The sequence below is a fragment of the Piliocolobus tephrosceles genome, chromosome 12, assembly GCF_002776525.5.
Source record: "Piliocolobus tephrosceles isolate RC106 chromosome 12, ASM277652v3, whole genome shotgun sequence".
NCBI classification, from domain to species: Eukaryota; Metazoa; Chordata; class Mammalia; order Primates; family Cercopithecidae; genus Piliocolobus; species Piliocolobus tephrosceles.
Window position 1 is genome coordinate 63,417,227 of NC_045445.1, and position 10,636 is coordinate 63,427,862.

General features: G+C 33.8%; 1 long non-coding RNA gene across 1 annotated transcript; it reads right to left on the minus strand.

Annotated features, from left to right (window-relative positions):
- Positions 1-4,248: 4,248 nt before the first annotated feature.
- On the minus strand, positions 4,249-8,774 carry LOC116418982. The gene is made up of 3 exons (XR_004229233.1): positions 8,716-8,774; positions 6,272-6,447; positions 4,249-4,570 (listed from the first exon to the last, which is right to left on the minus strand). It is a non-coding gene; the product is annotated as an uncharacterized LOC116418982 (long non-coding RNA).
- Positions 8,775-10,636: the final 1,862 nt, after the last annotated feature.

Here is a 10,636-nt window from a genome sequence, read left to right on the forward strand (position 1 = left end):
TTATTACTTTAAATATTTCTTCTCTGTTGGTATCTTCTCTTCCTCTATTCTATTTATAACTGTGTTACACATTTTGAAATTGTAACACAATTTTTAGATGTGTTTTTCTTGATTTTTTATATTCTTTTGTCTTTGTTTTCAGTTTGGGGAATGTCTACTGACATATTTTTATCCTCATTTATTCTTTTATCAGCAGTGTCAGCATAATGATGTGCCCACCAAAGACATTATTTGTCTTGTTTTATTAGATATTTTGTTTTAATTCTTTCTTAGAGACCATCTCTCAGGTTATATTTTCCATCTGTGCTCTCATGTGGTCCACATGTTCCATTATATCTCTTAACATATTAATCATCATTATTTTAAATTTTATATCTGGTACTTCCAAAGTATGTGTCATATGTAAATTTGGTTTGTTTTGTCTCTTCAGAATGTATATTTCCCTGCCTTTTACTGTCATCTGTACTTTTTTAAGCTGGATGTGTTATACTAAATAACAACAACAAAAAAAAATTAACTATGCTTTTAGTGTAATGTTTAATGTTAATCTGGTTGGGAGTTATGCTGTGTTCTAATGTTTGCTGTAACTGTAGATGCCAAAGGCTTCAATTTTCTCTACTGGCCATGTATATTTCTCCTGCTGTTTTTAGGTTTTCCCATAAACAATTTCTTAAATAGAGTCAGTGTCTTGTGGCTCTTTCAGTTGTAATTTACTGTTTATTCACAAGAGCTCTGTTGCTGTGATGGTAAGGAATGGGGAAAGAAAGCATTGTAATATTTGATTATAGCTCTGTCTTTAAGTGAGCTTGTATCCCTTGGCTGTGGTGAGACAGGAAGGCTAGAGGGGCCTGAATATGGATAATTATCCTTCCACCAGTTTGGATAAGTCTTTGATAAAGACTTTTCCCTTGTGATCTATGCCTTTGTTACAGAGAACACTCTAGGCATATTTCAAAGTGGATACTTTTTTTTTTTCTCAACTACTGGAAACACAAGCAGATTTTTCTTGGCTCTTCACCATGAATGCCTAATGGGGTTACAGGAGGTAGAAATTGTAAAAGTGTGTGGGCATCCGTAATACTGGATCACAGGATTTATTTTACTATCAAGCTTTTCCACACTCATCCTCCAGTAGTTCATGAAAATTGAGTGTTGCTAAAGATTTTGGATATTCTGACTCTTTTTCCAAATAAGCTGTTCTCAGGGGTAATTCTCTGTATTACCCTATCTCTCCAGATTTCAAGATGGCAGTTTTCCCTGTGACCTCAATTATCTGATGGTCCAAGTGAAGTTGGTTATTTACAACTTGTCTTTTCTGTATGTTTTTAAGGTTAAGAGTGACCACATAAAAGCTCTTTATATGTTAGAGCTGGAAGGGGAAGTCTAAATGTTTTTTTTTCTTTAATATACATCTTTATTTAATATACCGTGAGCTTATAAAGTTTTAATAGCTTTTAAATAGCTACCTTAGGTCTGCTGTTATTTTGTTGTACCTTAATGATGTAATGGATTTTTAACTAATAAAATACACATATTAAAAGATATAAAGAGTCATGAGAATTAAAGTCGGTTCTATTTGAATAATATATAAATCCCACTGAGGTTTAGTATTTGAATCACTTTATGAAATGAAACCTATTTAGAACTGAGAAAACCATAATTTTGATGTACAAAACAATAATACTTTAAGTATAATAAAGCTGTTGATTTAATAAATATTTTCTAAGCAATGGTAGAAGGTCAATGTTTTGAGGAAATAAACACAATCTGGGAACACTTGGCACAGCTTTGATAAATATATCTAGAACAGAAAAATATGTTTGATATACACTACAAAAATTTATTCTAGGTATTTCTTAATTTCTAAATAAAATACTACTTTTGGCCAGGAGTGGTGGCTCATGCCTGTAATCCCAACATTTTGGGAGGCCGAGGCTGGTGGATCACCTGAGGTCGGGAGTTCGAGGTCAGCCTGATCAACATGGAGAAACCCCGTCTCTACTAAAAATGCAAAATTAACCAGGTGTGGTGGTGCATGCCTGTAATCCCAGGTACTTGGGAGGCTGAGGCAGGAGAACCACTTGAACCTGGGATGTGGAGGTTGCAGTGAGCCGAGATTGCGTCATTGCACTCCAGCCCGGGCAACAAGAATGAAACTCTGTCTCAATTAAAAAAAAAATTCACCTTCAAATATTGCTATGTCCTACTTTCTGTGTAGACATGCAGCACACCTGGTACTGTGTGATGTGATGAAATAACATTGCTCTTCAGCTTTTCTTTCTGTGGGTAGAAATTAATTTCAATGATATGTTGGAGGATTTATCATATTTTCTGTGTTTATTCAATAATAATTTGTTCTTTTATCTAGAAAATGAGGAGAAAATTTTTCTTTTCATCAAAAATGAGGTCAACTTTCCGCTCATTATTTATTCTCAAGAGAGAACACGTTACTGACAGGAAAAGTAATAGAAAAGAAATACATATTTTATTAGTCTGTTCTTGTGCTGCTATAAAGAACTGCCTGAGACTGGGCAATTTACAAAGGAAAGAGGTTTAACTGACTCACAATTCCACATGGCTGAGGAAGCCTCAGGGAACTTATAATCATGGCAGATGGTGAAGGGGAAGCAAGGCACTTTCTTCAAAAGGTGGCAAGAGGGAGAATGAACACAGGAGAGACTATCAAACACTTAGAAAACCATTAGCTCAAATCTTGTGAGAACTCACTATCACTAGAACAGCATGGGGGATATCAACCCTATGATTCATTTACCTCTGCCTGGTCTCTCCCTTCATACATGGGGATTACGGGGATTACGTTGGGAGCAGGCCCCCAAATCTGGCCATAGACAGGCCCCAAAACTGGCCATAAACAAAATCTCTGCAGCACTGTGATATGCTCATGATGGCTATGACGCCCACGCTGAAGGTTGTTGGTTTACTGGAATGAGGGCAAGAAACACCTGGCCCACCCAGGGCAGAAAACTGCTAAAGGTGTTCCTGAACCACAAACAATAGCATGAGCAATCTGTCCCTTAAGGACCTGTTCCTGCTGCAGATAACTAGCCAGGGCCCATCCCCTTGTTTCCTGTTTTAGTTAATCTATAATCTATAGAAACAGTGATTATCACTCATTTGCTGTCAGTAAATATGTGGATAAAACTTTGTTTGTGGCTCTCAGCTCTGAAGGCTGTTGGCCCCCTGATTCCCACTCTGCATTCTATATTTCTCTGTGTATGTCTTTAACTCCTCTAGTGTCGCTGGGTTAGGGTCTCCACAACTGAGCTGGTCTCTGCAGGATTGTAATTCAAAATGAGATTTGGGTGGGGACACAAAGCCTAACCATATCACATGCAAAAGTTAAAATTAGATTCTCACTTAATCTCTTATACTAAAACTTTAAGATTTGAAACATTAATCACGAGAAAATATGTAAAGCTATTAGAAACCTTCTGGCACAAAATAAGCACTCAATCAAGGTGAGCAAAAATTATTATTTGTGATAATAGTATTAATTGGATCAATCATTATATGGTTTAATTTTGTTCCCTAGAAAACTTTTTTAAATTTAATCTTCAATGCAACAATATTAAGAGGTGAGACCTTTGAGAGATGATTAGGCCATGAAGGCTCCACCCTCATAAATAAATTAATGTTGATTATAAAAGGGCTTGAGGATGTGAGTTCAATATTTTTGTCTCTCTTCCTCTCTCACCCTCTCAACTTCTGCTGTGGGATGACTTTGGAAGAAGGCCCTCACCAGATGCAATCACTTTGATTTTAGACTTAGCTTCCAGAACTGTGTGAAATAAATTTATTTGTAAATAATCAAGTCTGTGGTATTCTGTAATAACAACATGAAATTAACCAAGAAAAACCACTTTTCAGAGCATTTTGGCAATACCTCCCAAAATTAGAATGTACACGTTTGTTGATGCAGCCATTTCACATCTAGGAATGTTTATTAAGTAATTAAATAATATATTAATTTCTATAAATTATTATTTATTATATATTTAAATATAAATAATACTTTAATCACTATTAGCAACATATTATTAAATACTGGGGTAAGCAGGATTCTAATGTGCATTTCCACTACATTCTCACTTCATGATCCCTTATATAATTCCTTCTTTTTGAATACATATGAAATCTGTGAATACAAATGAATATCAATCCCTTTATTAGGTTACTAATTAGCTGAGTAAGAATTAATCAAAATAAAGATTATCCTGGTGGGCCTCACCTAATCAATCAAGCCCTTAAAAAGGACTGCGTCTTTCTGAAAAAGAAGAGTGTCAAAGCACAAGAGGGATACTGTTGTTTATCTTAAATATACAAATGTTCAGGGCATGTAGAGGATGATGTGGCAAAAGTGGCTAGGTCCCTAGAATTGTTTCTGGTTAGTATCTAGTAAGACAATGGAAGGCAAGGCACCATGGATCATTCCTGTAATTTCAATGCTTTGGGAGGATGAGGTGGGAGGATCACTTGAGTCTGCGAGATGGAGGTTGCAGTCAGCTGAGATCACACCACTGCACTCTAGCCTGGGTAAGAGACCAAGACTCTGTTAAAAAAAAGAAGAAGAAGAAGAAGGAGAAGGAGAAGGAGAAGGAGAAAAAAGAGAAAAGAAAGTGGAAATATTAGTGCTATGAGTACAGAAAATTAAATTTTTCCACCAATCAATGAAAATAACTCAGTAGAAATAGTAAGAACCTCCAAAATGTCTTTTCTTCTTAAAAAAAAAAGAAAAAAGAAAAAAGAAAACTGGCAACTATTGTCAGAATCAAGTTTTTCAGAATGATAGAAATTACAAAAAAAACTCAGATGTTTTATTCAAAAAAATTAATAATATTGATCTTTGCAATCTTTTAACTTGCCTTGGTCCAATATCCTGCTCTCTATCTCAGCAGTTCAACTGAAAACTAACAGCCCATATTTCCAATGAAGACCAGTAGCCAGGCAGAAACCAAAAAATAAAAATGACACTGAAGATTCTGCAAGACCCCATTCCCAGAGAATGGTCGTTAGTTGGTCTCTTAGTTCCATGGAAGACCTCACTAAGAATATTGTGTGCATTTAACCCAACTTAGAGCTTGCCAAACATGAGCAATCTTCTTCCTAAGAAGCATTTGTTAACAATTATTGCAGGCAATTGTTTAATTTCATGGATACCTGAGGTAATATATAAAACTTGAAGCAAATACACTAACTAAAAGCTTAAAATTAAAAGTTGCAGAATAAGATGTCTATAAGTATCTTGGGAAGTTCTGACATATTCCTGGGAAGCCAGAAGGGCACATATATAGAAAGCTGTATAAATAACCAGGTCAGTACACATGCTCAGAAGTGACCTGAGAAGGCTTTAAGCTGTCAACTCTGACAGATCCTGAGGTTCTGCATAAGCAGGAAATAAAGACTGAAGCAGAGTTGTCATTGCCTGAGTGTTGAAGACATGTTCCAAGAGGCACACAGATTTAAATAATACAAAGTTTATTCTTCATTGAAAATGGAATAAAGGTAGATTTAAAAAAAAGAAAAATGTAATTTCACAAATTTGTGGAAAATAAACAGCACACTATCAAATAACCAATGAGTCAATGAAAATTCAACAGAACTAGAAAATATTTTGAGATTAATTATTCTACATAGTTAGTATTACATTCTTTGACACCAAAACCTGGAAGTCGTAAGAAAATATACTTTATGAATAAAGACACAAAATCCTCAACAATATGCTAACAAACCAATTTGAGCAGCTTATAAAAATGACTAACACCACATATTACAGTAGATAGCTAGTCAGGCATGAGCAGGACAGGAGAGAGCCTCCCCAAACACCTCACTAGCAAAGTCAGGTAACCATTAGGTGATGGTCAGGCAGTTGCTAACTGTCTCCCTAAAATAACAATTGGTTGCAGCCAGCAGAAGCGAAAGGCATTTTCTCAACAGGTGAAAACACCTGTAACTATAATCAACAGCTTCCCAGTAAGATCTCAGGAGTTAGGTGAGGGAGGTCCAGCATGCACGTTAAGAGGGAAAATGGTGGAGTTTAACTAGTATATAACCTTCTGGGGGCATTCCACTAGCAAAAGGAAGAATGCCTCAAGTGAGCATGCGTGTAACTCCAGTAAACACACTGTGCATGTGGGCAGCCCACCCCAAGTTAAGAATCCAGGGAAAAGGGACACAAGATGCCTGAAATAGGCCAGCATATAAAACCCTAAGTCCAAGGTCAAACAGGGCACTTGTCCTTCAAGTCACTCACCTGGCCATCTTCCAAGTGCACTTTTCTTCCTTTTGTTCCTTCTCTAGAACTTTTTATTAAACTTTCACGCCTGCTCTAAAACTTGCCTCTGTCATTCCTTCTGCCTTATGCCTCTCAGTTTAATTCTTTCTTCTGAGGAGGCAAGAATTGAGGTTGCTGCACACTGTACAGTTTCACTACCAATAAAACACAAGTAAGGGTGATTTATTCCAGGATTATACTTATGATTCATCACAAGAAAATTAGTCAAAATAATACAACATATTAATAGAAAAAAAGGAGAATTATATATATATATATACATATATATATACACATATATATATGTATATATATATATACACATACACACACACACATTTCTAACAAAATTAAACACCTATCATTATAAAATCAAACAAGAAGGTAGAAATAGACAGGATCTTCCTCAATCCAATAAAGGGCATCTATGAAAAATCCATAGTTAACAACATCAGACTTACTGCTCAAAGACTAAAAGAAAAAGAGAAGGATATCAACTTTTTTTTTTTTTAATTTAAGACTCTAGTTGAATCATTTAGGCAAAGAAAAAAAGAAATAAAATGCATCTAGATTGGAAAGACAGAAGTAAATCAGTCTCTATGCAGATGATATAATCTTGTAAATGAAAAATTATAAATAATCTACTATTAGAGCTAATAAATAGTTTTGAGAGTCTTCAAAAATCAATCATATTTCTGTCCTGTAGCAATTAGTTGGAAAACACAATTACAAAAACAATTATATTAACAATAACATCACAGAGATAAAATACTTAAGAAAAATTAAGTAAACAACTTTGAAACTCTCATATTAAAAACTGCAAAACATCATGAAAAGAATTTAAAAGCTAAATAAAAAGAAAAATATTCTTGTGTTAATGGATTAGAAGATGTAATATTATTAAAATGGCAAACACTGTCTAAGATAATTACAGATTCCATTTGAAGTCTATTAACATTTTAATAGCATTTTTGCATACATTGACAAGATAGCCCTGAAATTTATATAGAAATTTAAGAAACTCAACTAATCCAAACCATTTTACATAAGAGCAACAAATTGAAGAACTCACATTTTCAATATCAAAACTTACTTCAAAGATATAGAAGTAAAGGCAGTGAGGTGCTGGGACAAGAATATGCATATATATAAATGGAATAAAATTGAGATTTCAGAAATAAATCCAGATTGCTATAGTCAAATGATTTTTTAAAAGTGTGTAAACATAATTGAATTACTATTTTGAACAAATGATGTTGGACTCTTTCAGCATATAAAATTTTACCTCAAAATAGGTCAAAGCAATAAATGTAAGAAATAAAATTATAATATTATATGTAACTCTTTATGATCTTTTGTTTGGCAAAGTTTTCTTAGGTATAATACTAAACATACAAATAATAAAATAATAAATAGATAACTTAACTTCATTAAAATTAAAGCCTTTTATGTTTCTAAGGATACTGTCAATAAAGTAAAAGAAACCCAAAACCCAAAAACAAAAAATTAATCACAGAATGGGAGAAAATATTTGGAAATCATAGATCTGACAAGGGACTTGTATCCAGAATACATGAATAATTTTTTAAAATAAAAAAGAGAAATAACACAATAAAAGCAGACACAAAATTTAAATGACACTTTTTCCAAGAAGATATAAAAATGCCAAATAAGCACATGAAATATTCTCAACTTTGTTAGTCATTAGGAAAATGCAAATCAAAACCATTATCAGAATCTACTTCACACACACTAGATGGCAATAATAATGACAAAAATAATAATAGAAAGATAAATGACAAGCACTGGCAAGGATATGTAGGAGAACATTCATAAATTATTGATGGCAAGATAAAATCGGAAAGCCACTCTCTAGGGAAATACGGTGTTTCAGTTTCTCAAAATGTTATGCATAGGGTTACCATATGACACAGCAATTTTACTTTTTGTTATATATCTAAGAGAATTGCAAACATATGTCTACAACAAAATTCATACATTAATGTTTACAGCAGCATGATTCACAATATTCAAAAAGTGAAGAAAACACAAGTTTCCATAGATGAATTAATAAATAAAATATGGTATATGAAGAAATACATTCAGCCATTAAAAGGAGTTAGGTGCAGATACATGCTATAACTCAGACAAACCTTGAAACATGATGTTTTGGGGTAAAAATGAGACACAAAAGGCCACTGTGATATTATGACATAGGTATATTTGTTTTAATCCATGATTTGTAGCTCCTAACTCCCATAGCCCCTGTTATAACGGTTGTATTGCTCTAGCCCTCACAAGCAGGTCTCAGAAAACAAAATCTCTTTCTTTTTGTTCTTCTGCTGCCCTTTTTTCATCTGCTACTTTTTCTCCCCAAGGCAGAAATTTTCATCTACCTTTCTGTCTTGGAGGTAGACACCCACCTTGTCCAACTGTAAGTCATATGACTCTCATTTCAGAAGAGGTCCTGTCCCAAGCCCTAGATGAAAGAATGACGCACAGAGAGGACAAGAGGAATCAGAATGGACAGATCTTGTGAATTTTTCCCACTCAGCCTGTTAGTATTACATTATACCCCTTTGTGTAAAATCACATTTCTACACAATTGTTTATGCTTTAATCACGCCTTTCCAATGAAGTACCCATAAAGGCCTAAAAGAATGAGGTATGGAGAGCTTCCAGAGAGCTAAACACACATGGAATTTCATTTTTCAGTCGACTAAGGATTTGAAGCAAGAATGGGTACCAGAGGAGATGAAATTGTATTGCTTTGGAAAGGCAGAGATTGTTAATGAGGCGGGACCTAGCATGGCATGTTACAAAGCAATATGAACAGTGTGATTACATTTTGATTGAAAATGCATAGATATGTATAAAAGAAATATATATGTGTCAATAGATGAGCTGATACCCACTAAAGTGTTATTATTTGGAATCTCTGGGTTGTGCGAATATAATGTTTTACTTTTCTTACTTCAAAAATGTTTTCAACTGTATATAGATTTTTCTATAGTTTATATACTGCTTTTGTTACTTTTTAAAAAATACCAAAATGACTGCCATCTTAGCAAAAAAACACAAAACTCTAAGATTGGAAGAGAATCTCAAGTTCCAGGTGAGATCACAGACTTGACTGGCACCTTGATTTCAGTTTTTTATTGGGGCTTGTAGGAAAGAATTGACTAATCCAATATCTGGAATTCTGACCTACGGGAAATTTAAGACGATAAATGTATGTTGTTTTAAGCTGCTGAATTTCTGAGATTCTTTTACACAACAATGGAAAACTAATATATATACATTTGGGTATTACCATAGAATGGAACAGTATGTGAATGTTAAAGAGAATGAGGTAAATATAGCTGTACTGATCAAAAAGAAATTAAAAATACATTATCTTGTTAAAAAGATAAAACAAGATGTGAAACATATTTTTGAAACATCCTCATTTAAATTTAAAAAGGATATATATCTGTATACACACATATACCTGTCAGCTGTGATTAGTAAAACCTTTCACTTTAATTAACTTGAAGAATAAAGTAATTTACTATATCACATTACAGGGAGTACAGATGGTGTGTAGTTTTCAATTTAGTTGAATCAGTGATTTGATATCATCATCTAGAACTCAGGTTCTTTCTGTTTCTCCACTATTTTCTATAGAATTGGCTTTATTCTAATAATAATGTTAAAAGTAGTATTTAGTATGAGTTGCGCACTTTACCAAATTACGTTTATTTACACATCCTGTTCTTTTTCACTGCGATACAACTACCATTATTATCCTTACACTGTATACCAAAAACTACTGAAGTTCAGAGAAGCTGTATAATCTGCCAAAGTCACACAGCAGCCTAGTAATCAAACCCACAAAGCCCAGCTTCATATACAATGCACTTTCCATCTTCCCCAAGGTTGGTTCCTCATATAGTCATAAAATGGTTATCTGTAGTAAATATAGCATCATGCTTCTTCTTAAAATTTAGTACTGTAGAAGACAAGTTTTTCTTGTGACCAAAGTTTAAGAGCATCTTCTTTCAGTGGTAGATTCTAGAGTTACTCACAGGCTTTGGTTTTATTTATTCTTTATCTTAGGATCTTTAGACCTCTTTTCTGTTGAGTTACATATTTTTTCTCGAGCATGACAAAGGATGAAAGAATTGTGAGAGTAAAAGATTGTACTAGTCTGTTGAACGTTCCTTAGTATTATGAAACATTATGAACAGCAAAATGTTGGAAATTGAGGATAAATAGAATTGAATATTTTTGAAGGGTTTTACTTGACCATAGAAAGGAACTTTAGGCAAGGTAAAGTGTGATGGCAAAATAGTTAACATTTAT